The sequence below is a fragment of the Chamaea fasciata genome, unplaced genomic scaffold, assembly GCF_029207755.1.
Source record: "Chamaea fasciata isolate MVZ Bird 193981 ecotype frontalis unplaced genomic scaffold, bChaFas1.0.hap1 SCAF_1, whole genome shotgun sequence".
Lineage (NCBI taxonomy): Eukaryota > Metazoa > Chordata > Aves > Passeriformes > Sylviidae > Chamaea > Chamaea fasciata.
Window position 1 is genome coordinate 147580720 of NW_027094086.1, and position 12863 is coordinate 147593582.

The window sequence follows — 12863 nt, forward strand, 5'->3', positions numbered from 1 at the left end:
AGAGAGAAACCGTGCTGCTCTTAGGGAGATAATAAAGGCCTAAACATCCAGAGGCTTTGAAAATAATTCTCTAAGTAAAGCGTGCTCCTAATCCTGCTTCTCCCATGACATTCCTGCCTCCCTCAAGATCTTTGTCTCCTGCTTGGCTGTCCGATGCAGCTCAGTGAGAAAACTCGTGGTAGTTAATAATAGCAGCTTGGGGATAGAGATTACAACCAGGGCAACATAAATAAGACATTTATTTTCAACAAATGGGATAGGGTGTCTGCTCTTCCATGTTTGCATTTGGCACTCATGGAAATTTAAGGCCTGATATTTGGTGTCAGGCGCGTCCATAACAATGTGGATTCATCATGGCCCTAATTTTAGCTCGTGGGCAGCTCACGTGGGGTAGCATGGCTTATTTATAGGTAATATTTATAAACAGATCCTCAGTCTTCCCAGGGAAAGGTCTCTTAAAGTGAGACACATTATGGTGATTACTCTGAGAGCCATCACAGGGAGCATCACTGCCAAATCCTTTCCCCTTCCCAGTCAGACCATGCAACATCTCTCCCCTGAAGCAGGAAAGGGCCAGTCTCCCCATCCCACCCCAAACACGACACACAACCCCCACAAACTGATTTTCTGCACTTTCTGGTTTCCTGAAGGGGAAAAGGGATGCCTGTGTGAAAATAGTGATTTCCCAATGCCACCGATTGCATGTGACAAGCGTGCAATTTTATCTCAATAGGCCACTGCAGTGTTCAGCCACAATCATGTGCCTTAATCACCTGACTGTATAAATGAGTTTCCCTTGACAAGATTCGATTCCTTCGGGCCCCTTGACTAATTACCTGCTATTGTGAGAGACCCTGCTTGTTGGGAAAAGCAACTTTTGTCCCCCAGCAATAGCAAAACAGAGAAATAAACACAGAAGTCTGGAGATCAGAAGGTGCTCATTTACTCTCCATATTTAGTGAGACATAAAAAGGATGTTAATTATGTTCCTCTTTGATGACAAAAGTAGCTTTTGCAAACAGTTTTGCATGTTTGTTCTCCTTTTTTGAACAAAGGTACCTGTACTTTTGTCTCCCTAATCACTCCATAGCACACAGCAGCCTTGTGAAGAGAAGCTGGCAAGTAACCATGCCACCCTTCTCTGTATGCAGGGGTTTCTCAATGCCCTGAACATCAGAAAGTGGAGCTTCCTGTCCCTTGTACATCCCCTGGATCAGAGCTGAAGGTGCTATGCAGATAGAGGAGCTGCCTGGCAACTTTCCTGCACGTACACAGAGGCAATAGCTGGCCAGAGAGTGCAGGGCAAGTAGGAGTCAGGCCAAAGAAATGTTGCAATATCTGAGCTCTGAAGGGAAAGCCTTCTAGTGTCTGCTCCCTGCTCCCAACTGTGCGTGCTCATAGGCATCATTTTCCATGCATATGGGTGACAATGATGTGCAAAAAGCATTTGAGAAGGTAATTCGAGTTGCCCAAGAAGAGAGTTGGCATCTCTTCACAAGAAGGCATCAAGTCTGTTGTACACGTTGAGACCTCTCGTTTGTTCTGCCAGGCTTGCCCCATTCATTTCTGGGTACATGGATCTGGAATGGAAGGTGACAGAGCACATGGCTCTTTGATCCTGCTGAGTGGTGGAGAGGGTGTTGAGATGCCAGAGCTTTCCACACCCTGAACATGGGTGCTGGCTGATTTAAAGTCCCTGCCAGAACAAAGCTACCTACAAAGTTTAACGGAGCCAAGTTCAACTTTTTTTTTTTTTTTTTTAAATTTTTTTTTTCTGAATATGCAGAAATCCACCCCAAATTGTCCTAAATTAACCTCTCTTCTGACATGCTGTCTCACACCTCTTTGGTGTCAAAGTCTTTTTTAGGTAGTGCTAGAAATCAGAAAGATGAAAAGAGGGGAGACGTCTGACCCGCACCTTTTCTTAGAGCATCACATGGTTGTAGCTCACAAGCTGGTATAATCCAGCTCCAGCAGTGTCACTCACCCTGCTCCAACCTGGAACTGCCCTGGGATGAGCAGAAAGTCTTCTTCTGCCCTTCTTGGGTAGAAGGGGCCTCTTTGGTATTTCCTGGTAGGGATGGTCTATTTATAACTGATAATCTCCTGAGAAAATGATCAGAACAGCCTAAGGTCATTTTCTATTCTTATGTTTTTTGCTGTTTTAAGCTCCACATAGGGCAATGGAGCTGCTGTAGGCTTGGGAAGCAAAGCTGAAGTCCAGCTAGAATGGACCCTTAGGAACATGCAGTGATGCATTGGTCCAAGGTTTCTGTCTTGGATCACTTTGTCCAGTGAAAACCCTGGAGAAAGTTCTGTCTTCCAGGGTTCACTTTGAAAGCACGCAGTGGGTCTGTGCTTTGAAAGTGCAGTTTCCTCTCCACTTCTGTTACGATTTGATCTTACTGGGAATCTTCCAAAGAAATTACCCCTCAGGATACACCCATCATTCAAAAGAAATTTCTTCCCTGAAACAAATATACTTCAGTGAGACTTTTGAAGGGTGAGTTTCTTAAGGTAAGGATGATAGAAAACAAGAAAGGGATGTGTGGATACTGACTCCTGCCAACTAAGAAATCATACATGTAAAACACTTTGCTTGGAAGTGCAAGGGTTACATTCAGGACCCTGTACTGAGCTGTGAGGTGTCACAAGCCTAGTATCCTAACCTCTGTCTTTTTCAGTAGTTTGATGAAACAGAGCAAGTCAGTCAGCATTTCTTTGGTCTGTCTGACTTTTAAACAACCTCCTGCCTCATCATTCAGTGCAGACAGTTGTTTCCCAAGTTAAATGTTTATATTTTTACCAGCCTGAGCATGGGGCTTTCACTGTGTCTGCTCATCAGTGAGTTGGTCTTGGTATGACTTGTACCTTGACCATCTTCCTGCAGCTCTGCTTTCAAGCAATCTTGTGTAGCCATGCCACACAATGGAGATGTTATTCCACATCATTATTCCACAAAATGGAGACTTTCCCTTCCACTGAGTTCTCAATCTCCTGCAGCTGGGTTAACGGTACCAGCATCTTCCTCTTGCAGCCTTTTTGACTGACTTCAAGGTTTCTTTCTTTGTGTGTTTAATTTCTTGCTGCCCAAATTCATTTCCCTACTTGTAATTTTTTTCTACTGACTTTAGTGAAGCTTTCCCAAGACTCCTAATCTTGATGACCTTTCAAAGAAGAAACACAAGTCAGCCTGTTTCCCCAGGCAGTTTTTCCTAATTTTTATGGCTCTATTGACAACACATTGCCACCTCCCTCTAATTTCCTCTGGATATGATGATGACTCTCCTGGCTCTAGAGAGACTAATCAATGTCAGGAGGAAAACCAGCCTTTTTGGCTGTTTGCAGAGGAAGCAGTTTGTCTTGTTTAAGGAAACTCTGGAGGGGGTCTGTGAGATACAAACCAGAGTGAATTACCTCCTCTCACGAGCTGACAACTTACATGACTACAGCTTTTCCTTACGATGATTCTTTCGAAGTCTGTGTGAACTACGAGCATCCCCACTTGGGTTGCTTCTCACTTGGCTGCTGAGATTCCTGTGGAGGACCACCACATGACTTTTTTTGCACTGTGATGTAGCTTTTTTGCAGCCAGATGAATTAGAAGGCATTTGGAGATGACCAACTGAGACAAGAGCTCAAGCTCAGATCTCCAGGCATGTCCTCCTGTTGAAATCAGCCTTAAAGAACCAGTCTAAATGACTTGCCAAAGATCGCCCAGGATATCTGTGACACTGACAACTGAAGTCTGCTCTCCACTGTTCCAAGCCTGTGGCCTAAAGAGTGGTTTATCATTAGTCTTTTCTGTAGGACTTGGAGAGAGAAGATGTAGCGATTTCCAAGGAGAAAAAAAAAAACAAACCAAACCCCTCTCTATTCCTCAAACCTCTTTAAAGGCCAGGAAGCTCTATATATTTTTTTCTGCAATGGGACCAATATAAGCAGAGCAAAAATAATATTAACCTTCAGCCCAAGCTGGTCTGCAGTCAGAACAGGCTTTCCCAGCTCACCCCCTTTCTTTTCTCTCTGCCATATTGAGAACCTTTAAAGAGCAGCGAAGACTCAAAGACTAGTCACAGGGTCTGGATTTCTGGCACAGCCTGAGCTACTGCAGAGGAGCAACATCTTGTATTCAGATGACTCGCTGACTCTGTCATAGCCCTGATAAAACATCATTAAAACCAGTTATTTCTAATGACATATTCCAGTGCAGTGGAGATTCCTGTGTACACTAATTTGCTTCGAGGATTGCATCATCCCGACGGAAGTGTAGCCAGAGAGATTTAAAACAAAAGCGGTCTGTCTCCAGGCTGAGCTGTGGTACTTGGCAGAAATATTACTCTCCAGTGAGCCCAACGTGCTGCTTTAGCATACTGCTCCCCTCTCTGTAATGTCACACTGGACGGATGGCATTTCTGGTCTCCCGATCCGTAAAAGATACTGGATGAGCTATTCAAGCTCCCAGTGTCCTTGAATGAGGTTATTGGTCCATTCGGGGCCTTGTGCTGTTAGCATTACCAGGATTTCAGGGGAGATATTCAGGAAGCAAATTGTTGAAATAGAGCCTCTCATTTTTAAAGAAAAGCCATGCTGATAAATTGGTTGAAGGGCTGACATGTGACAGTCCCTGTTGCTGTCTCAGTAGTATATTAGGTAGGATCATAAGTTGAGGTGAATTGAGAGGGTTGGATGTCCAGGATGGGGGAAGGATTTCCTTGCCCACCTCAAGGATTCACACGGTGGAAACAATCCTGTGGCAGTCATCTTCCACTCCAAAAGCTGACAAATGTCCCTTGCTGCCTGGCAGAACAGCTCTGGGTATTGACCTTAGGATAGGTAGAGCTGGTGAAATTACAGGAGGTATCTTCTGGGTGCCTGTGGAAGAGCAAAAAGAAAAAGAAAAAAAGGAGAAAAAAAAAGAAAGAAAGAGAGCAAAAGAGAAAGAGAAAGAGAGAGAAAGCAAGAGAAAGAGAGAAAGAGAGAGAGAGAGAAAGAAAGAGAGAAAAAGAAGGAAGTCTTGGCTTTTATTATTCACTTATTGACAAATCTGCCATGAAAGTCAGTGGGGTTTATGGTGAAACTTAGTAGGACCTGGGTAAAGAAAGAAGAAACTTGGCTTGAAGAATTTCACCCTTTTGTAGGACTGACACATGGAAAGTATTTGTTATGGTACACTCCTGATATTAGTGGTTATGTGATGGGGATGTGAAAGGATAAAATGCTCCCAGGATTTGTTAGCAGAACCTTCTTCGTTTGGAAGAAGGGGAACTCCTAGAAAACTGTCCAGGAAACAGGTGACAATGTGTCCTGTAATAGACAACCTCTCTCAAGTTCCCTGCTACATCCCTGCTTGCTGTCCTAGCATGAGTAAGAGTGTAAAAAAGTGATTTTTAATCAATCTCTGCTGAAATGTAAGGCTGTTGCAATTATATTACATCTTCCCTCCCACCCCACAAAGTGATTAATTAAATTGCATACAAATTCTGCCTGGTACTTAAATGTTGTGCATGCATTATCTTCATAGTTCATTATCGATTCCTGCGGAGATCAAAAAGCATGGCTCTGACTCTGAGGAATATCTCCATTAAAAAATGTAATCTTTTTATTGTGCTGCTCTGATGACTACCTGTCATCAGAGCTTCATCTGCCCCCTCCCTCAGCTAGGGGCAGCTGCTGCCTCTGCAGCTCACCATCTCATGGGAGCTGCCTGGTGGATTTAGGCTCAGGTTCAAAGGACTTCTGTGGGATGATCAATCAATTAAAAGCAGAAGCCATTTCATCTGCTCTAGGTACGCTTTTGATGGCAAAGTTTAGTGGTGCTGAAGTTTAAAGTTGGCAATTGTGGGTGTTTTTTATATTCACTGGAAAAATCACTCCAGGATCCTTTTACATTTTCTTGGTGGAGAAAAATGACGCTTTCTAGAGGATGGTTCTTCTGACCTCTCTTAGATACTTATTTTAGGATGAGATCACTTCCCATCTTGCTGTTGGCTGTAAATGAGGCCAAGGGTGAATATGTCTCAGTTGGACATTTGGATACTTAAATTAGGGTAGATGGGACGCTCCGTGCCGTGTTCCTTCAGGTCAGTTGGGCCATGGGACTCCCCTGCCCCCATATGGAGGGCAAGCAGCCTCTTGGCCAGTGCTGACCTCCTCAGCAGATTTATTTCCTGAGCTCAAGGTCTCCACAATTTCTTGTTCATAGAATCATAAATTCATAGACTGATTTGGGTTGGAAAGGACCTTAAAGATAACCTTGTTCCAATCCCCTTGCCATGAGCAGGGTCACCTTCCACCTGACCAGGTTGTTCAAAGCCCCATCCAACCTGGTCTAGTTTGTCAATGTATGAGCCAGAGGACATCTAAAACTGAGGATGAATTTGCAAGGTAGGCAGCAGGGTGGAGGGGAGACCCTTCTTTGTCTATGTATTTGGAAATGGAGCACATTTGGCATAACCTTGTTGGAGGACAATAATATGGAGTTCATGAGGGTACCCTGACAGAGTCAGCCTTCAGAGCAGCTGCCACACCCTAAAAGAGTCTGGCTGAGCTGGGAATACAGCCTGGAAGGCTTCAGTCTCTCTCCTGCTCTGTAGTACACACTTCAAGCAAAAGGGATCGTGCTCTTCACCTGCCAGAGTGAGAGGAGTCGAGGGGAAGGCAGGAGCTCAGCACGGTAACAAACCACATGCCTTTGTTACTGAGGGAATAAAAACTCTTTGCAGCAGCTATTCCTTTCTGTGCCTATTTATAAGTGTTTCCACAATACAAGCAGTGTTCAGAGTTCACTGCATCTGACTTTTGTTTTTTAAATCTCTGTTGTACTATTATCTGGAGCATATTAACCCCTAGGTTCTTAGGGTTTTTAATGGATAAGAGATGCCACAGGGAGAAAGAGGGAAAAAGAAAATATCTAATCCTGCTTAATAAAGGACCAGAAGGTGAAATAGCAGATTTATCACTCTTTAACACAATTTGCTGTCACCTTCACCACAAGGTCCCTTTGCTCTCATACCCAAAATTAAGAGACAAACTCAACTAAGTTGCTGCAATTCAAAGAACTCATACATACACATAAATAAATCCAAACTATTCCCTGTGGTACAATTGTTGGAAGCACAAACCATTTTTAAACTGATACCAGAAATGAAGTTTTATTTTCAATCATATTTACTGTAAATTAGAAATTACTCAGTAAAATGCAATCTGTTAGGCAAAATGCATCCTGTCACTTTCAATTAACCAGCTAAAAGGTTGTTAATGAATAAATATTGACTTCTAGAGGAAATGCTTCTTAACCAGCTGCAGATACATGTGCATGATATTTGACAAGTGATCAATACAGAGCTGGTACACTCCTTCTAACCTGGAGGTAGCTGTTCCAAATGCCTTGGCACAGCTTTAGATGACGAGTTGCACGGTGCCACAGGTGTAGGGGCAGGGCAAAGAGGTGCTGAGATATTACAAAAGTGCCTTATGTTGGTGAATCCAGCTCCACACCTACTTCTAAAACTAAGAATCGTGGAGTGTCAACTTGGAGACAGAATTCGGCCATTCAAGCATCCCTGCAACTTCCACTTGATTTTTCAAAGCCTTGAACACTAGTGAGAGCTGAGACAGCACAGCTCCCTTTTCAAGGGAACTTTCAAGCTCCCTATTTATTAGTACCAAAAATGTGTGCGTAGGTGCTGTCCGCATTGACTCTTTAGTCTTTTAACAGTTTGTCTGACAACTGTGTCTAGAAAAAATATCCAAGGATGACTCCAGGCCTGTACTGGTTTCTGTGTATGGTCACCCACACTCAGCTCTTTGCTAATCCACAAAACTGAATCCTTAAGCCAAATGCTGTTGTGGGACATCAAGTCTCACAGTCCAACAGAACTAGTTGGGTTGTAGCAACTGTGGATAAAGGAGAGCCAGGCAGAGAGAAGGATGCTGTGATGAAGGAGCACAGCTTGAATTTTAATCCTGGATTCAGGCTTCGCTCTCAGGGATGGCCATACAGTTGCCTTAATTCTCGTTGTATGTAAAAGAGTGGAACTGTTTAGCTTAAGGCTGTGGGTTGGAGGGGTTCCTGGTAAGTCAGAATTTTCTGGATCACAAGTATGGAGTTAATTTAATTTGCAGAAACTTCAGTCACTGTGTTAATAATGGCTAATGTGCCATGCTATAAGTTATCCACAGCATGGAATACAAAACATGGTGTGGTTTCACATGAATTTTCTCCAAGCACTAAAGCTGCTCCCACCTCACAACACAGTTGAGCACGTGATCTGGGGAGAGGTGGGAACATAGAATGGCTTCTGTACCATGGGAGGTTATTTGAGCTTTTTGTAATGACTATCAAATGAACACAGTTACAGTCTGTTTTTCTTCCATGTCCCATATGCATGACAATAAAGCTTTCTTGTTTCAGTGTTTTAGCAGTTCCAGTTGTTCCTACAGTAAAAAGTACTTTTCAACCTATCATTTCTAAAAACAGAGAGTGTAAAACATGACAGCTGACACTGGGCATTGTCTGGGAGTTTAAAGAGTTAAATGTTTTCCCCATGTTGGTGTTTCAAGTGTTTTTCTTACTTGAATGGAAACAATTGTCTCTGGCTCCCTGGGCTGAAGTTGATCAAGATTATGAAGTTCAGAGATGCTTTTCTGCTTTGGCATCTGAATGGAAATGAGTCCATCAGCTGGGACTCCTCAGGAGACCATTGCAAGATTACTATTTGAACATGCCAGTTGCTGCAGAGGTTAAAGAGGGCCTTGTGGAGATGTGTTAGTCCTGTGTCAGATGGGCAGGATTGTCTTTATCCTAAATATCCTGCTCACCCTGCTAATGTGGTGGGTTTAATTGGTTTTGTTACATGAGGACTCAAAACTTATTTCAGTTGCCCCTGTGCTGCTCGTGTCCCTTCAGGAACAGTGGGCTTTACCATCTTGCCATCTTTCTGCCTGTCCCATTTACCTGGTTTAGTTTTTCCTTTGAGCAGAACAGCATGGTCTGATATGTGTAGGTTGATTCAATAATTGGAGCACCTTTGGGGTCTGACTGGCATCCAAAGGCATTTTGGTGTGGTGCTGTGCCAAATCTAATAAATCCTATTTCTCAGCAGGACTATTTCACACACTCTTGATGGTCCAGCTTTGGCTTCTGGCTCTGAGGTGACTCAGTCAGTGTTCACCAGAGGATTTTTGACATGTGTACCCAAAATTCAGGATCAAGGGACTCTGCCTTCTGGGTAAGCATATCACTAGGTTTTTCTCCACCTCTAATGCACAGCAAGAGCTTTCATGCAGTGATGTTCTCTCTCCATCTGCCTTAATTCCTGTGCCTTGGGTGCACCTAAATTCCTCTCATGTTCTCATTTGGGTGATGCAGCACAAATGATGAGAATGGACATTGGGTGTATCAACAACAGTAAAAGCTAACAGCATTGCACAGGGACCAATAAAGCTGAGATAAGAACTGCTGGGCTTTTCTATTCTTCATTGGCAGTTAAATGTGATTTCTATTATCTCACTGTTTGCTTTAATGTTATATGGAACCTGTCAAGGCCCCATAGTTTTGCCACTTACTGTTCCACTAGAAGGAAAAGACTCCGTAAATTACAGAACCTTTTGCTACTGAAAGGTGTGTAAAACTATTCTGTCTAATTCATGGTCCCCTTTATCATAAGTGATAGTGGAAATGCAGAAGATTAGCAAGGTCAGATGAGTTTGGGATATCAGGCCAAATCTGTAAATCTTCTGAGCTTGCTGTATTCTCACTATTATCCTTAGACCTGCCAAAACCTGTATGTGCTTTAGGCGTGCTCCACCTCATGTTCAGCTTTTTCCCTAAAGTCACCCATTTTGGCATCTTGCTGGCCAAAAATACCAAAACTTCAATAAACCAATGCATGCCATAGAGGATGTGATTTATGGGATTGTAAATCTTGTGAATCTCTGCACTCAGACTATTTCCTCACGTCCCTGTGTAGAGAACAGTGAGAGTCAGGTATATCAAAGAAAGAGAAAGTCATTACCTGTGTCTCAGCTAATGAATTCAGGCATAGTCTCATGCTAACCTTGCTACACTGTTCTTCTTCCAGGGATTGTTCTTGAACATGTGCATAAATCTGCCTTGCATCATATATAGGACCTAAGATACACCTCAAGGCGCTTCAGAGCCTTCATGTGTCTTTGTTCTACTTGTGGGGAGGAGCTTTGTTTCTAACCTTTGCACAGTAACATCACACATTAAACTAGATGGACTATTATTCTCCTGTCTCTACTGTTCTCATCACAACACAGCCTCTGCCTGGTGAGATTTTACCCAGCAGCACGGACTTAGAGATTGGCTTTGACAGCACACTTGAGTCCTTGCTGTGGGGATTAAGTGCCCTCCCTGGAGCTGTGCCAGTGGTGGCTGTAAAACAGCCAGAACAGGACATGAGTGTATAAGATATGTGTGATGGAGGAAGGAGACTCAGTTTCTTTGGTAAGGGTCCAGATCTTCAAAATGATCAGATTTCTTCAGCTGGCCATTTGTAGAGTGATTTAAATATCAAGGGTATAATGAAAATCTCCCAGGACACATTGCTCATCTTGTGCCAAAATCCTCATCATCCTGGTGTTGTTATCAACTAAAGGTCATAACATTACTACATAATATTTATGTTGCAGAATAAATCAGGAACAATTGGACCATGTTGGGCTATATACTGCACAAATAAGTGGAACCACATCTCCAGCCCCAGCGGAATTCATAAAATGTGTAGGGTGTGTAAGGCATGTCAAAGGTTCCTGGCTTGGGGCAGTGGGGAAACCTGCATAGCAAGCTATGACATTTTCCAGTCTCTGGGCTCTTTCCTCGGCTCCCTACATGGGCAGAACAATCTAAAGAAATTTTTGAGTAATGTTTAATGGAATAAGAGTTACTTTATGGGAAGTGGTGTGGGCAGTGAAAAGGAGCCAGTATGTCATCTCTGGTTCCAGACCAAAACAGAAGAATCCTTTCAGGTAAGATGAGTTAAAGACTGTTGAAAGAAAATACCAGAAGGGTGAGGGATAAAGCACCCTGTGATTACTCCAAAATGGTGCATGCCTTTTTCTAACCTGTTCCTGCTTCCTACCATTGCAAGCTCACCCAAGCCAAGAGCTGACCCTTTGGGTGTTTGGATGAATGAAGATCACTGACGTCCTACAAACTCTGGTGATGTTTGATCTACAAGCAGATTGACTAGCCAGGATCTAGTGACTCCTCTGAGCTAGGAACGAGACAGTGACTTGCACCCTGGACACTGCTCTGGGAGTTGAAGAGGAAAAATGGAATATACGTGTTGAGTTGGGTCTACTGGAACCAGGTTGAGGTCTTTGCAGTCCTGCTTAGTCCTTCTTAGTCCTGCTTAGTTAACACCTTTTTGTGTAGGGAAGAAACATCAAGAAAGTCTGATTTCAGACTGGAAGTAAAGGTAATTTTTGAGCTGGCAGACCTATGGAAGGAGAAGGAGGCTGTGATTCACGTTCACAGTCCTCTGTGCACCTGGTGGAGAGCAGAGTGCAGGAATGAGGATTAGAGAGAATCCACTCCTTGTGCTCACAGCAGGAAAGGATAGAAACCTTGTCATCCTCTCAGGAGTTTTTTTTTCTGACATGCTCTTAAGTAAGATAGTGATTAAATTCCTTCCCTGGGAGCTTGCCTTTCTGGGACAAATGAAACAAGGAAAGGAAACATGTAAACAGATATTATACAGACAGAGCAGCCTCCCAGATTTCATCAGGCTTCAGGCTGTTGCTTGGCTTGCCTTCTGAAGGAGGTGTTTGTGCCTGTGTTCCTGGACTTTCTCCCATTTTCCCTCCCTCCGTCCTTATCTCTGTACCCATCGCTGCTTCTCCTTGTACCTGAACAGCAAATTGAAAATTTTGGAGTGGGACTCTCACTGTTAGGAGTTCCCCTCCAAATGGTTTTGGAGATGATGTTTGATTATTCAGAGCAGCTCTGGAGCCCATGCAGAGGCTGGGCAGTGAGTGTGCTGCAAAGGACACGAGGAAGAGAGCTGCTAGGAGGTGTTTTGGCACATAAAACCAGCCCACAGTGCAGGCAATGCTGCGCCTGTTGGGTGTTACAGATCTGCATCTTCCTGCATCGAGCTGCACGTCCAAAGAACATTCTGTTACATTATGTCAGGAGCTGCCATAACATGAGGTAATTGGCTTTGATATGACATAATCCACCCATAACACAACATGTGATAGATGAAAGGACTTTCCCTGAGGCAAGAAGAAACCAGCTGGTACTGTACAGCACCTGAAAAGAATGGGAGGTTTTTAATCATCTCCTCCTGCCTTGATGGGGTGGCAAGTTGTTCAGTCTATGTACATCCTTAATTGAAAACTCAAGATGATTAATTGTTTTTTAAAATACCACAGCATGTCTTATGGCATTTGAAACAAATTAAAGTTTCCATAAATTCATATCAGCCATCCACATCAAAAGAAAAAAAACAAACCAAGCTCAGGTGAACATCTACAATATACAAGATATGATCAGTTTTCTTCAGGCTCTTCTGATCTGAAGTACCTTCTGCTCATTCTTTGCATGTGCCCATGTTTAACCTCAGTTTTGCTGCTCAGGGTAACACTGGTGGGCTGATATCCATTCAGATCTGATCTTGAGCCGAGCTTCTTCTGGTGCTTCCCGCTGGTCAGAATTAGCTGCAGAGGAGGTGAAACTTGGAAATGCACAACTGAACTGAACTGAACATTTGATCATCTTTTCTTTGGGGACATCCCAACCTCTGATGTCCCCTGAGTGGAAAGGGAAAGCCATGAACAGATGATTGTTCATGTCTTAGGAAAGTGTTTTGGAACCTTCATTTCTGAATGAA